The sequence below is a fragment of the Oncorhynchus clarkii genome, chromosome 26 (genome assembly GCF_045791955.1).
Source record: "Oncorhynchus clarkii lewisi isolate Uvic-CL-2024 chromosome 26, UVic_Ocla_1.0, whole genome shotgun sequence".
Classification (NCBI taxonomy): domain Eukaryota; kingdom Metazoa; phylum Chordata; class Actinopteri; order Salmoniformes; family Salmonidae; genus Oncorhynchus; species Oncorhynchus clarkii.
In genome coordinates this window covers 15,183,645-15,196,571 of record NC_092172.1, presented here as the reverse complement: position 1 = coordinate 15,196,571, position 12,927 = coordinate 15,183,645, and the positions used below count along the sequence as shown (strand labels likewise).

Sequence of the window (12,927 nt, the reverse complement as noted above, 5' to 3'; positions counted from 1 at the left end):
ATCATAAACCCTACACTGTATATCAGGGGTTGGAACTGGTTAATAGTGGTATTGTATCATAAACCCTACACTGTATATCAGGGGTTGGAACTGGTTAATAGTGGTATTGTATCATAAACCCTACACTGTATATCAGGGGTTGGAACTGGTTAATAGTGCTATTGTATCATAAACCGTACACTGTATATCAGGGGTTGGAACTGGTTAATAGTGGTATTGTATCATAAACCCTACACTGTATATCAGGGGTTGGAACTGGTTAATAGTGCTATTTTATCATAAACCCTACACTGTATATCAGGGGTTGGAACTGGTTAATAGTGCTATTTTATCATAAACCGTACACTGTATATCAGGGGTTGGAACTGGTTAATAGTGGTATTGTATCATAAACCGTACACTGTATATCAGGGGTTGGAACTGGTTAATAGTGGTATTGTATCATAAACCCTACACTGTATATCAGGGGTTGGAACTGGTTAATAGTGCTATTGTATCATAAACCCTACACTGTATATCAGGGGTTGGAACTGGTTAATAGTGGTATTTTATCATAAACCGTACACTGTATATCAGGGGTTGGAACTGGTTAATAGTGGTATTGTATCATAAACCGTACACTGTATATCAGGGGTTGGAACTGGTTAATAGTGGTATTGTATCATAAACCCTACACTGTATATCAGGGGTTGGAACTGGTTAATAGTGCTATTGTATCATAAACCCTACACTGTATATCAGGGGTTGGAACTGGTTAATAGTGGTATTTTATCATAAACCCTACACTGTATACCAGGGGTTGGAACTGGTTAATAGTGGTATTGTATCATAAACCCTACACTGTATATCAGGGGTTGGAACTGGTTAATAGTGGTATTGTATCATAAACCCTACACTGTATATCAGGGGTTGGAACTGGTTAATAGTGGTATTTTACCATAAACCCTACACTGTATATCAGGGGTTGGAACTGGTTAATAGTGGTATTTTATCATAAACCCTACACTGTATATCAGGGGTTGGAACTGGTTAATAGTGGTATTGTATCATAAACCGTACACTGTATATCAGGGGTTGGAACTGGTTAATAGTGGTATTGTATCATAAACCCTACACTGTTTATCAGGGGTTGGAACTGTTTAATAGTGCTATTTTATCATAAACCGTACACTGTATATCAAGGGTTGGAACTGGTTAATAGTGGTATTTTATCATAAACCGTACACTGTATATCAGGGGTTGGAACTGGTTAATAGTGGTATTTTATCATAAACCCTACACTGTATATAAGGGGTTGGAACTGGTTAATAGTGCTATTTTATCATAAACCCTACACTGTATATCAGGGGTTGGAACTGGTTAATAGTGGTATTGTATCATAAACCCTACACTGTATATCAGGGGTTGGAAATGGTTAATAGTGGTATTGTATCATAAACCCTACACTGTATATCAGGGGTTGGAACTGGTTAATAGTGGTATTGTATCATAAACCCTACACTGTATATCAGGGGTTGGAACTGGTTAATAGTGGTATTTTATCATAAACCCTACACTGTATATCAGGGGTTGGAACTGGTTAATAGTGGTATTGTATCATAAACCCTACACTGTATATCAGGGGTTGGAACTGGTTAATAGTGGTATTGTATCATAAACCCTACACTGTATATCAGGGGTTGGAACTGGTTAATAGTGGTATTGTATCATAAACCCTACACTGTATATCAGGGGTTGGAACTGGTTAATAGTGGTATTGTATCATAAACCCTACACTGTATATCAGGGGTTGGAACTGGTTAATAGTGGTATTGTATCATAAACCGTACACTGTATATCAGGGGTTGGAACTGGTTAATAGTGGTATTGTATCATAAACCCTACACTGTATATCAGGGGTTGGAACTGGTTAATAGTGCTATTTTATCATAAACCGTGCACTGTATATCAAGGGTTGGAACTGGTTAATAGTGGTATTGTATCATAAACCGTACACTGTATATCAGGGGTTGGAACTGGTTAATAGTGGTATTGTATCATAAACCCTACACTGTATATCAGGGGTTGGAACTGGTTAATAGTGCTATTGTATCATAAACCCTACACTGTATATCAGGGGTTGGAACTGGTTAATAGTGGTATTGTATCATAAACCCTACACTGTATATCAGGGGTTGGAACTGGTTAATAGTGGTATTGTATCATAAACCCTACACTGTATATCAGGGGTTGGAACTGGTTAATAGTGGTATTTTATCATAAACCCTACACTGTATATCAGGGGTTGGAACTGGTTAATAGTGGTATTGTATCATAAACCCTACACTGTATATCAGGGGTTGGAACTGGTTAATAGTGGTATTGTATCATAAACCCTACACTGTATATCAGGGGTTGGAACTGGTTAATAGTGGTATTGTATCATAAACCCTACACTGTATATCAGGGGTTGGAACTGGTTAATAGTGGTATTGTATCATAAACCCTACACTGTATATCAGGGGTTGGAACTGGTTAATAGTGCTATTGTATCATAAACCCTACACTGTATATCAGGGGTTGGAACTGGTTAATAGTGGTATTGTATCATAAACCGTACACTGTATATCAGGGGTTGGAACTGGTTAATAGTGGTATTTTATCATAAACCGTACACTGTATATCAGGGGTTGGAACTGGTTAATAGTGGTATTGTATCATAAACCGTACACTGTATATCAGGGGTTGGAACTGGTTAATAGTGGTATTGTATCATAAACCCTACACTGTATATCAGGGGTTGGAACTGGTTAATAGTGCTATTGTATCATAAACCCTACACTGTATATCAGGGGTTGGAACTGGTTAATAGTGGTATTGTATCATAAACCGTACACTGTATATCAGGAGTTGGAACTGGTTAATAGTGGTATTGTATCATAAACCCTACACTGTATATCAGGGGTTGGAACTGGTTAATAGTGGTATTGTATCATAAACCCTACACTGTATATCAGGGGTTGGAACTGGTTAATAGTGGTATTGTATCATAAACCCTACACTGTATATCAGGGGTTGGAACTGGTTAATAGTGGTATTGTATCATAAACCGTACACTGTATATCAGGGGTTGGAACTGGTTAATAGTGGTATTGTATCATAAACCGTACACTGTATATCAGGAGTTGGAACTGGTTAATAGTGGTATTGTATCATAAACCCTACACTGTATATCAGGGGTTGGAACTGGTTAATAGTGGTATTGTATCATAAACCGTACACTGTATATCAGGGGTTGGAACTGGTTAATAGTGGTATTGTATCATAAACCCTACACTGTATATCAGGGGTTGGAACTGGTTAATAGTGCTATTTTATCATAAACCGTGCACTGTATATCAGGGGTTGGAACTGGTTAATAGTGGTATTGTATCATAAACCCTACACTGTATATCAGGGGTTGGAACTGGTTAATAGTGGTATTGTATCATAAACCCTACACTGTATATCAGGGGTTGGAACTGGTTAATAGTGGTATTGTATCATAAACCCTACACTGTATATCAGGGGTTGGAACTGGTTAATAGTGGTATTGTATCATAAACCCTACACTGTATATCAGGGGTTGGAACTGGTTAATAGTGGTATTTTATCATAAACCCTACACTGTATATCAGGGGTTGGAACTGGTTAATAGTGGTATTGTATCATAAACCCTACACTGTATATCAGGGGTTGGAACTGGTTAATAGTGGTATTGTATCATAAACCCTACACTGTATATCAGGGGTTGGAACTGGTTAATAGTGGTATTTTATCATAAACCGTACACTGTATATCAGGGGTTGGAACTGGTTAATAGTGGTATTGTATCATAAACCGTGCACTGTATATCAGGGGTTGGAACTGGTTAATAGTGGTATTTTATCATAAACCCTACACTGTATATCAGGGGTTGGAACTGGTTAATAGTGGTATTGTATCATAAACCCTACACTGTATATCAGGGGTTGGAACTGGTTAATAGTGGTATTGTATCATAAACCCTACACTGTATATCAGGGGTTGGAACTGGTTAATAGTGCTATTGTATCATAAACCGTACACTGTATATCAGGGGTTGGAACTGGTTAATAGTGGTATTGTATCATAAACCCTACACTGTATATCAGGGGTTGGAACTGGTTAATAGTGCTATTTTATCATAAACCCTACACTGTATATCAGGGGTTGGAACTGGTTAATAGTGCTATTTTATCATAAACCGTACACTGTATATCAGGGGTTGGAACTGGTTAATAGTGGTATTGTATCATAAACCGTACACTGTATATCAGGGGTTGGAACTGGTTAATAGTGGTATTGTATCATAAACCCTACACTGTATATCAGGGGTTGGAACTGGTTAATAGTGCTATTGTATCATAAACCCTACACTGTATATCAGGGGTTGGAACTGGTTAATAGTGGTATTTTATCATAAACCGTACACTGTATATCAGGGGTTGGAACTGGTTAATAGTGGTATTGTATCATAAACCCTACACTGTATATCAGGGGTTGGAACTGGTTAATAGTGGTATTGTATCATAAACCCTACACTGTATATCAGGGGTTGGAACTGGTTAATAGTGCTATTGTATCATAAACCCTACACTGTATATCAGGGGTTGGAACTGGTTAATAGTGGTATTTTATCATAAACCCTACACTGTATACCAGGGGTTGGAACTGGTTAATAGTGGTATTGTATCATAAACCCTACACTGTATATCAGGGGTTGGAACTGGTTAATAGTGGTATTGTATCATAAACCCTACACTGTATATCAGGGGTTGGAACTGGTTAATAGTGGTATTTTACCATAAACCCTACACTGTATATCAGGGGTTGGAACTGGTTAATAGTGGTATTTTATCATAAACCCTACACTGTATATCAGGGGTTGGAACTGGTTAATAGTGGTATTGTATCATAAACCGTACACTGTATATCAGGGGTTGGAACTGGTTAATAGTGGTATTGTATCATAAACCCTACACTGTATATCAGGGGTTGGAACTGTTTAATAGTGCTATTTTATCATAAACCGTACACTGTATATCAAGGGTTGGAACTGGTTAATAGTGGTATTTTATCATAAACCGTACACTGTATATCAGGGGTTGGAACTGGTTAATAGTGGTATTTTATCATAAACCCTACACTGTATATAAGGGGTTGGAACTGGTTAATAGTGCTATTTTATCATAAACCCTACACTGTATATCAGGGGTTGGAACTGGTTAATAGTGGTATTGTATCATAAACCCTACACTGTATATCAGGGGTTGGAAATGGTTAATAGTGGTATTGTATCATAAACCCTACACTGTATATCAGGGGTTGGAACTGGTTAATAGTGGTATTGTATCATAAACCCTACACTGTATATCAGGGGTTGGAACTGGTTAATAGTGGTATTTTATCATAAACCCTACACTGTATATCAGGGGTTGGAACTGGTTAATAGTGGTATTGTATCATAAACCCTACACTGTATATCAGGGGTTGGAACTGGTTAATAGTGGTATTGTATCATAAACCCTACACTGTATATCAGGGGTTGGAACTGGTTAATAGTGGTATTGTATCATAAACCCTACACTGTATATCAGGGGTTGGAACTGGTTAATAGTGGTATTGTATCATAAACCCTACACTGTATATCAGGGGTTGGAACTGGTTAATAGTGGTATTGTATCATAAACCGTACACTGTATATCAGGGGTTGGAACTGGTTAATAGTGGTATTGTATCATAAACCCTACACTGTATATCAGGGGTTGGAACTGGTTAATAGTGCTATTTTATCATAAACCGTGCACTGTATATCAAGGGTTGGAACTGGTTAATAGTGGTATTGTATCATAAACCGTACACTGTATATCAGGGGTTGGAACTGGTTAATAGTGGTATTGTATCATAAACCCTACACTGTATATCAGGGGTTGGAACTGGTTAATAGTGCTATTGTATCATAAACCCTACACTGTATATCAGGGGTTGGAACTGGTTAATAGTGGTATTGTATCATAAACCCTACACTGTATATCAGGGGTTGGAACTGGTTAATAGTGGTATTGTATCATAAACCCTACACTGTATATCAGGGGTTGGAACTGGTTAATAGTGGTATTTTATCATAAACCCTACACTGTATATCAGGGGTTGGAACTGGTTAATAGTGGTATTGTATCATAAACCCTACACTGTATATCAGGGGTTGGAACTGGTTAATAGTGGTATTGTATCATAAACCCTACACTGTATATCAGGGGTTGGAACTGGTTAATAGTGGTATTGTATCATAAACCCTACACTGTATATCAGGGGTTGGAACTGGTTAATAGTGGTATTGTATCATAAACCCTACACTGTATATCAGGGGTTGGAACTGGTTAATAGTGCTATTGTATCATAAACCCTACACTGTATATCAGGGGTTGGAACTGGTTAATAGTGCTATTGTATCATAAACCGTACACTGTATATCAGGGGTTGGAACTGGTTAATAGTGCTATTTTATCATAAACCGTACACTGTATATCAGGGGTTGGAACTGGTTAATAGTGGTATTGTATCATAAACCCTACACTGTATATCAGGGGTTGGAACTGGTTAATAGTGCTATTTTATCATAAACCCTACACTGTATATCAGGGGTTGGAACTGGTTAATAGTGCTATTTTATCATAAACCGTACACTGTATATCAGGGGTTGGAACTGGTTAATAGTGGTATTGGATCATAAACCGTACACTGTATATCAGGGGTTGGAACTGGTTAATAGCGGTATTGTATCATAAACCCTACACTGTATATCAGGGGTTGGAACTGGTTAATAGTGGTATTTTATCATAAACCCTACACTGTATATCAGGGGTTGGAACTGGTTAATAGTGGTATTGTATCATAAACCCTACACTGTATATCAGGGGTTGGAACTGGTTAATAGTGGTATTGTATCATAAACCCTACACTGTATATCAGGGGTTGGAACTGGTTAATAGTGGTATTTTATCATAAACCGTACACTGTATATCAGGGGTTGGAACTGGTTAATAGTGGTATTGTATCATAAACCGTACACTGTATATCAGGGGTTGGAACTGGTTAATAGTGGTATTGTATCATAAACCCTACACTGTATATCAGGGGTTGGAACTGGTTAATAGTGCTATTTTATCATAAACCCTACACTGTATATCAGGGGTTGGAACTGGTTAATAGTGGTATTTTATCATAAACCGTACACTGTATATCAGGGGTTGGAACTGGTTAATAGTGGTATTGTATCATAAACCGTACACTGTATATCAGGGGTTGGAACTGGTTAATAGTGGTATTTTATCATAAACCCTACACTGTATATCAGGGGTTGGAACTGGTTAATAGTGGTATTGTATCATAAACCCTACACTGTATATCAGGGGTTGGAACTGGTTAATAGTGGTATTGTATCATAAACCCTACACTGTATATCAGGGGTTGGAACTGGTTAATAGTGTTATTGTATCATAAACCCTACACTGTATATCAGGGGTTGGAACTGGTTAATAGTGGTATTGTATCATAAACCCTACACTGTATATCAGGGGTTGGAACTGGTTAATAGTGGTATTGTATCATAAACCCTACACTGTATATCAGGGGTTGGAACTGGTTAATAGTGCTATTTTATCATAAACCGTACACTGTATATCAGGGGTTGGAACTGGTTAATAGTGCTATTTTATCATAAACCGTACACTGTATATCAGGGGTTGGAACTGGTTAATAGTGGTATTTTACCATAAACCCTACACTGTATATCAGGGGTTGGAACTGGTTAATAGTGGTATTGTATCATAAACCCTACACTGTATATCAGGGGTTGGAACTGGTTAATAGTGGTATTTTACCATAAACCCTACACCGTATATCAGGGGTTGGAACTGGTTAATAGTGGTATTGGATCATAAACCCTACACTGTATATCAGGGGTTGGAACTGGTTAATAGTGGTATTGTATCATAAACCCTACACTGTATATCAGGGGTTGGAACTGGTTAATAGTGGTATTTTACCATAAACCCTACACTGTATATCAGGGGTTGGAACTGGTTAATAGTGGTATTGTATCATAAACCCTACACTGTATATCAGGGGTTGGAACTGGTTAATAGTGGTATTGTATCATAAACCCTACACTGTATACCAGGGGTTGGAACTGGTTAATAGTGGTATTGTATCATAAACCGTACACTGTATATCAGGGGTTAGAACTGGTTAATAGTGGTATTGTATCATAAACCCTACACTGTATATCAGGGGTTGGAACTGGTTAATAGTGCTATTGTATCATAAACCGTACACTGTATATCAGGGGTTGGAACTGGTTAATAGTGGTATTGTATCATAAACCCTACACTGTATATCAGGGGTTGGAACTGGTTAATAGTGGTATTTTATCATAAACCCTACACTGTATATCAGGGGTTGGAACTGGTTAATAGTGGTATTGTATCATAAACCCTACACTGTATATCAGGGGTTGGAACTGGTTAATAGTGGTATTGTATCATAAACCCTACACTGTATATCAGGGGTTGGAACTGGTTAATAGTGGTATTTTATCATAAACCGTACACTGTATATCAGGGGTTGGAACTGGTTAATAGTGGTATTGTATCATAAACCGTACACTGTATATCAGGGGTTGGAACTGGTTAATAGTGGTATTGTATCATAAACCCTACACTGTATATCAGGGGTTGGAACTGGTTAATAGTGCTATTTTATCATAAACCCTACACTGTATATCAGGGGTTGGAACTGGTTAATAGTGGTATTGTATCATAAACCGTACACTGTATATCAGGGGTTGGAACTGGTTAATAGTGCTATTTTATCATAAACCGTACACTGTATATCAGGGGTTGGAACTGGTTAATAGTGGTATTTTACCATAAACCCTACACTGTATATCAGGGGTTGGAACTGGTTAATAGTGGTATTGTATCATAAACCCTACACTGTATATCAGGGGTTGGAACTGGTTAATAGTGGTATTTTACCATAAACCCTACACCGTATATCAGGGGTTGGAACTGGTTAATAGTGGTATTGGATCATAAACCCTACACTGTATATCAGGGGTTGGAACTGGTTAATAGTGGTATTGTATCATAAACCCTACACTGTATATCAGGGGTTGGAACTGGTTAATAGTGGTATTTTACCATAAACCCTACACTGTATATCAGGGGTTGGAACTGGTTAATAGTGGTATTGTATCATAAACCCTACACTGTATATCAGGGGTTGGAACTGGTTAATAGTGGTATTGTATCATAAACCCTACACTGTATACCAGGGGTTGGAACTGGTTAATAGTGGTATTGTATCATAAACCGTACACTGTATATCAGGGGTTAGAACTGGTTAATAGTGGTATTGTATCATAAACCCTACACTGTATATCAGGGGTTGGAACTCGTTAATAGTGCTATTGTATCATAAACCCTACACTGTATATCAGGGGTTGGAACTGGTTAATAGTGCTATTGTATCATAAACCCTACACTGTATATCAGGGGTTGGAACTGGTTAATAGTGGTATTGTATCATAAACCCTACACTGTATATCAGGGGTTGGAACTGGTTAATAGTGGTATTGTATCATAAACCCTACACTGTATATCAGGGGTTGGAATTGGTTAATAGTGGTATTTTATCATAAACCGTACACTGTATATCAGGGGTTGGAACTGGTTAATAGTGGTATTTTATCATAAACCCTACACTGTATATCAGGGGTTGGAACTGGTTAATAGTGGTATTGTATCATAAACCGTACACTGTATATCAGGGGTTGGAACTGGTTAATAGTGGTATTTTATCATAAACCCTACACTGTATATCAGGGGTTGGAACTGGTTAATAGTGGTATTGTATCATAAACCGTACACTGTATATCAGGGGTTGGAACTGGTTAATAGTGGTATTGTATCATAAACCCTACACTGTATATCAGGGGTTGGAACTGGTTAATAGTGGTATTTTATCATAAACCCTACACTGTATATCAGGGGTTGGAACTGGTTAATAGTGGTATTTTACCATAAACCGTATACTGTATATCAGGGGTTGGAACTGGTTAATAGTGGTATTTTACCATAAACCCTACACTGTATATCAGGGGTTGGAATTGGTTAATAGTGGTATTTTGTCATCCAGGCATTTCTATGAAAAAAACATCTACAAAGTTCCTATGCAAATCCCTCACTCTGTAACTCAGAAACGTATTTGAGTGTCTGCCTGCAAGCTGAAAATCTTTGCCAGTATGTGTGCTACCGGCCCCTCCCCTCTCAGAACCATAGTACTGTACTGATGTTACAAGAGGGATTCAGAAGATAGGGAGAGATATTTATCACAGTTTTACAGTTGACAGTTTAGTCATTCAGTTTAGTCATTCAGGAGCAATTAGGGTTAAGTGCCTTGTTCAAGGGCACTTTGACAGATTTTTCACCTAGTTGGCTCGGGGAATCTGACCAGCAACATTTTAGTTACTGGTTAGTTACTCAACGCTCTTAACCGCTATGCTACCTGCCGCCCATTTCTTTAGCTAGAGAAGAATGGATTAACTTTTTCCAGTGGTGGAAAAAGTGCCTGATTTGTCAAACTTGAGTAAAAGTAAAGATACCTTAATAGACTCAGGTAAATGATGTCCAGGGAGGTTATCTTTATAAGTTGGTGAATTGGACCATTTTCCTGTCCTGCTAAGCATTCAAAATGTAACAAGTACTTTTGGGTGTCGGGGAAACTGTATGGAGTAAAAAATACATAATTTTCTTTAAAGGAATGTAGTGAAATAAAAGTAAAAGTTGTCAAAAATATAAAGAGTAAAGAACAGATATCAACAAAAAACTACTTAAGTAGAACCTAAAATATTTTTTTACCTAAGCACTTTACACCACTGACTTTTTCAATGCTAGTAGTTAAGTATACTATAGGCCTAGTTATCGCATAGGATTTATTAACTACAAAAATGTAAGACATGTTTTTAATTCTAGTGCCATTCTGCACACACAGGCTTGTTAGCCAGCTAGCTCAAAGGACATTAAAAGTTCCTCCATTGAAGCCTCTCCTCCCAGGTATAATTCTGTGGACCTAATTCAGATAATGCATGTCATAACAAGATGCCCAGTATAATAAATAATTTTTTAAAAGTACTTTTCTGGAGTTCCAACCAGTTCTGAACTTTATTGTTCTGGTCGCAACAGTGGAACTGAACAAAAAAAATAGTGGTTCTGTTCAGAATGAAACGATTGGAAAATAATTTCAGCTCCAACCCCTGTACAGTGGGGCAAAAAAGTATTTATTCAGCCACCAATTGTGCAAGTTCTCCCACTTAAAAAGATGAGAGGCCTGTAATTTTCATCATAGGTACACTTCAACTATGACAAATGAGAAAAAAAAATGCAGAAGATCACATTGTAGGATTTTTAATGAATTTATTTGCAAATTATGGTGGAAAATAAGTATTTGGTCACCTACAAACAAGCAAGATTTCTGGCTCTCACAGACCTGTAACTTCTTCTTTAAGAGGCTCCTCTGTCCCCCACTTGTTACCTGTATTAATGACACCTGTTTGAACTTGCTATCAGTATAAAATACACCTGTCCACAACCTCAAACAGTCACACTCCAAACTCCACTATGGCCAGTACCAAAGAGCTGTCAAAGGACACCAGAAACAAAATTGTAGACCTGCACCAGGCTGGGAAGACTGAATCTGCAATAGGTAAGCAGCTTGGTTTGAAGAAATCAACTGTGGGAGCAATTATTAGGAAATGGAAGACATACAAGACCACTGATAATCTCCCTCGATCTGGGGCTCCACGCAAGATCTCACCCCGTGGGGTCAAAATGATCACAAGAACGGTGAGCAAAAATCCCAGAACCACACGGGGGGACATAGTGAATGACCTGCAGAGAGTTGGGACCAAAGTAAGAAAGCCTACCATCAGTAACACACTACACCGCCAGGGACTCAAATCCTGCAGTGCCAGACGTGTCCCCCTGCTTAAGCCTGTACATGTCCAGGCCCGTCTGAAGTTTGCTAGAGAGCATTTGGATGATCCAGAAGAAGATTGGTAGAATGTCATATGGTCAGATGAAACCAAAATATAACTTTTTGGTAGAAACTCAACTCGTCGTGTTTGGAGGACAAAGAATGCTGAGTTGCATCCAAAGAACACCATACCTACTGGGAAGCATGGGGGTGGAAACATCATGCTTTGGGGCTGTTTTTCTGCAAAGGGACCAGGACGACTGATCCGTGTAAAGGAAAGAATGAATGGGGCCATGTATCGTGAGATTTTGAGTGAAAACCTCCTTCCATCAGCAAGGGCATTGAAGATTAAACGTGGCTGGGTCTTTCAGCATGACAATGATCCCAAACACACCGCCCGGGCAACGAAGGATGAAGTACATTCGTAAGAAGCATTTCAAGGTCCTGGAGCGGCCTAGACAGTCTCCAGATCTCAAACCCATAGAAAATCTTTGGAGGGAGTTGAAAGTCTGTGTTGCCCAGCAACAGCCCCAAAACATCACTGCTCTAGAGGAGATCTGCATGGAGGAATGGGCCAAAATACTAGCAACAGTGTGTGAAAACCTTGTGAAGACTTACAGAAAACGTTTGACCTCTGTCATTGCCAACAAAGGGTATATAACAAAGTATTGAGATAAACTTTTGTTATTGACCAAATACTTATTTTCCACCATAATTTGCAAATAATTCACAAAAAATCCTACAATGTGATTCTCTGGATTTTTTTTCTCATTTTGTCTGTCATAGTTGAAGTGTACCTATGATGACAATTACAGGCCTCTCTCATCTTTTTAAGTGGGAGAACTTGCACAA

The 12,927-nt window shown here is 38.2% G+C and overlaps 1 protein-coding gene across 1 annotated transcript in view; it reads right to left on the bottom strand.

Annotated features, from left to right (window-relative positions):
- LOC139384749 (potassium/sodium hyperpolarization-activated cyclic nucleotide-gated channel 3-like) overlaps positions 1 to 12,927 on the bottom strand; it is a 90,672-nt gene that overhangs the window by 17,162 nt on the left and 60,583 nt on the right. The gene's annotated exons all lie outside the window — the stretch shown is intronic.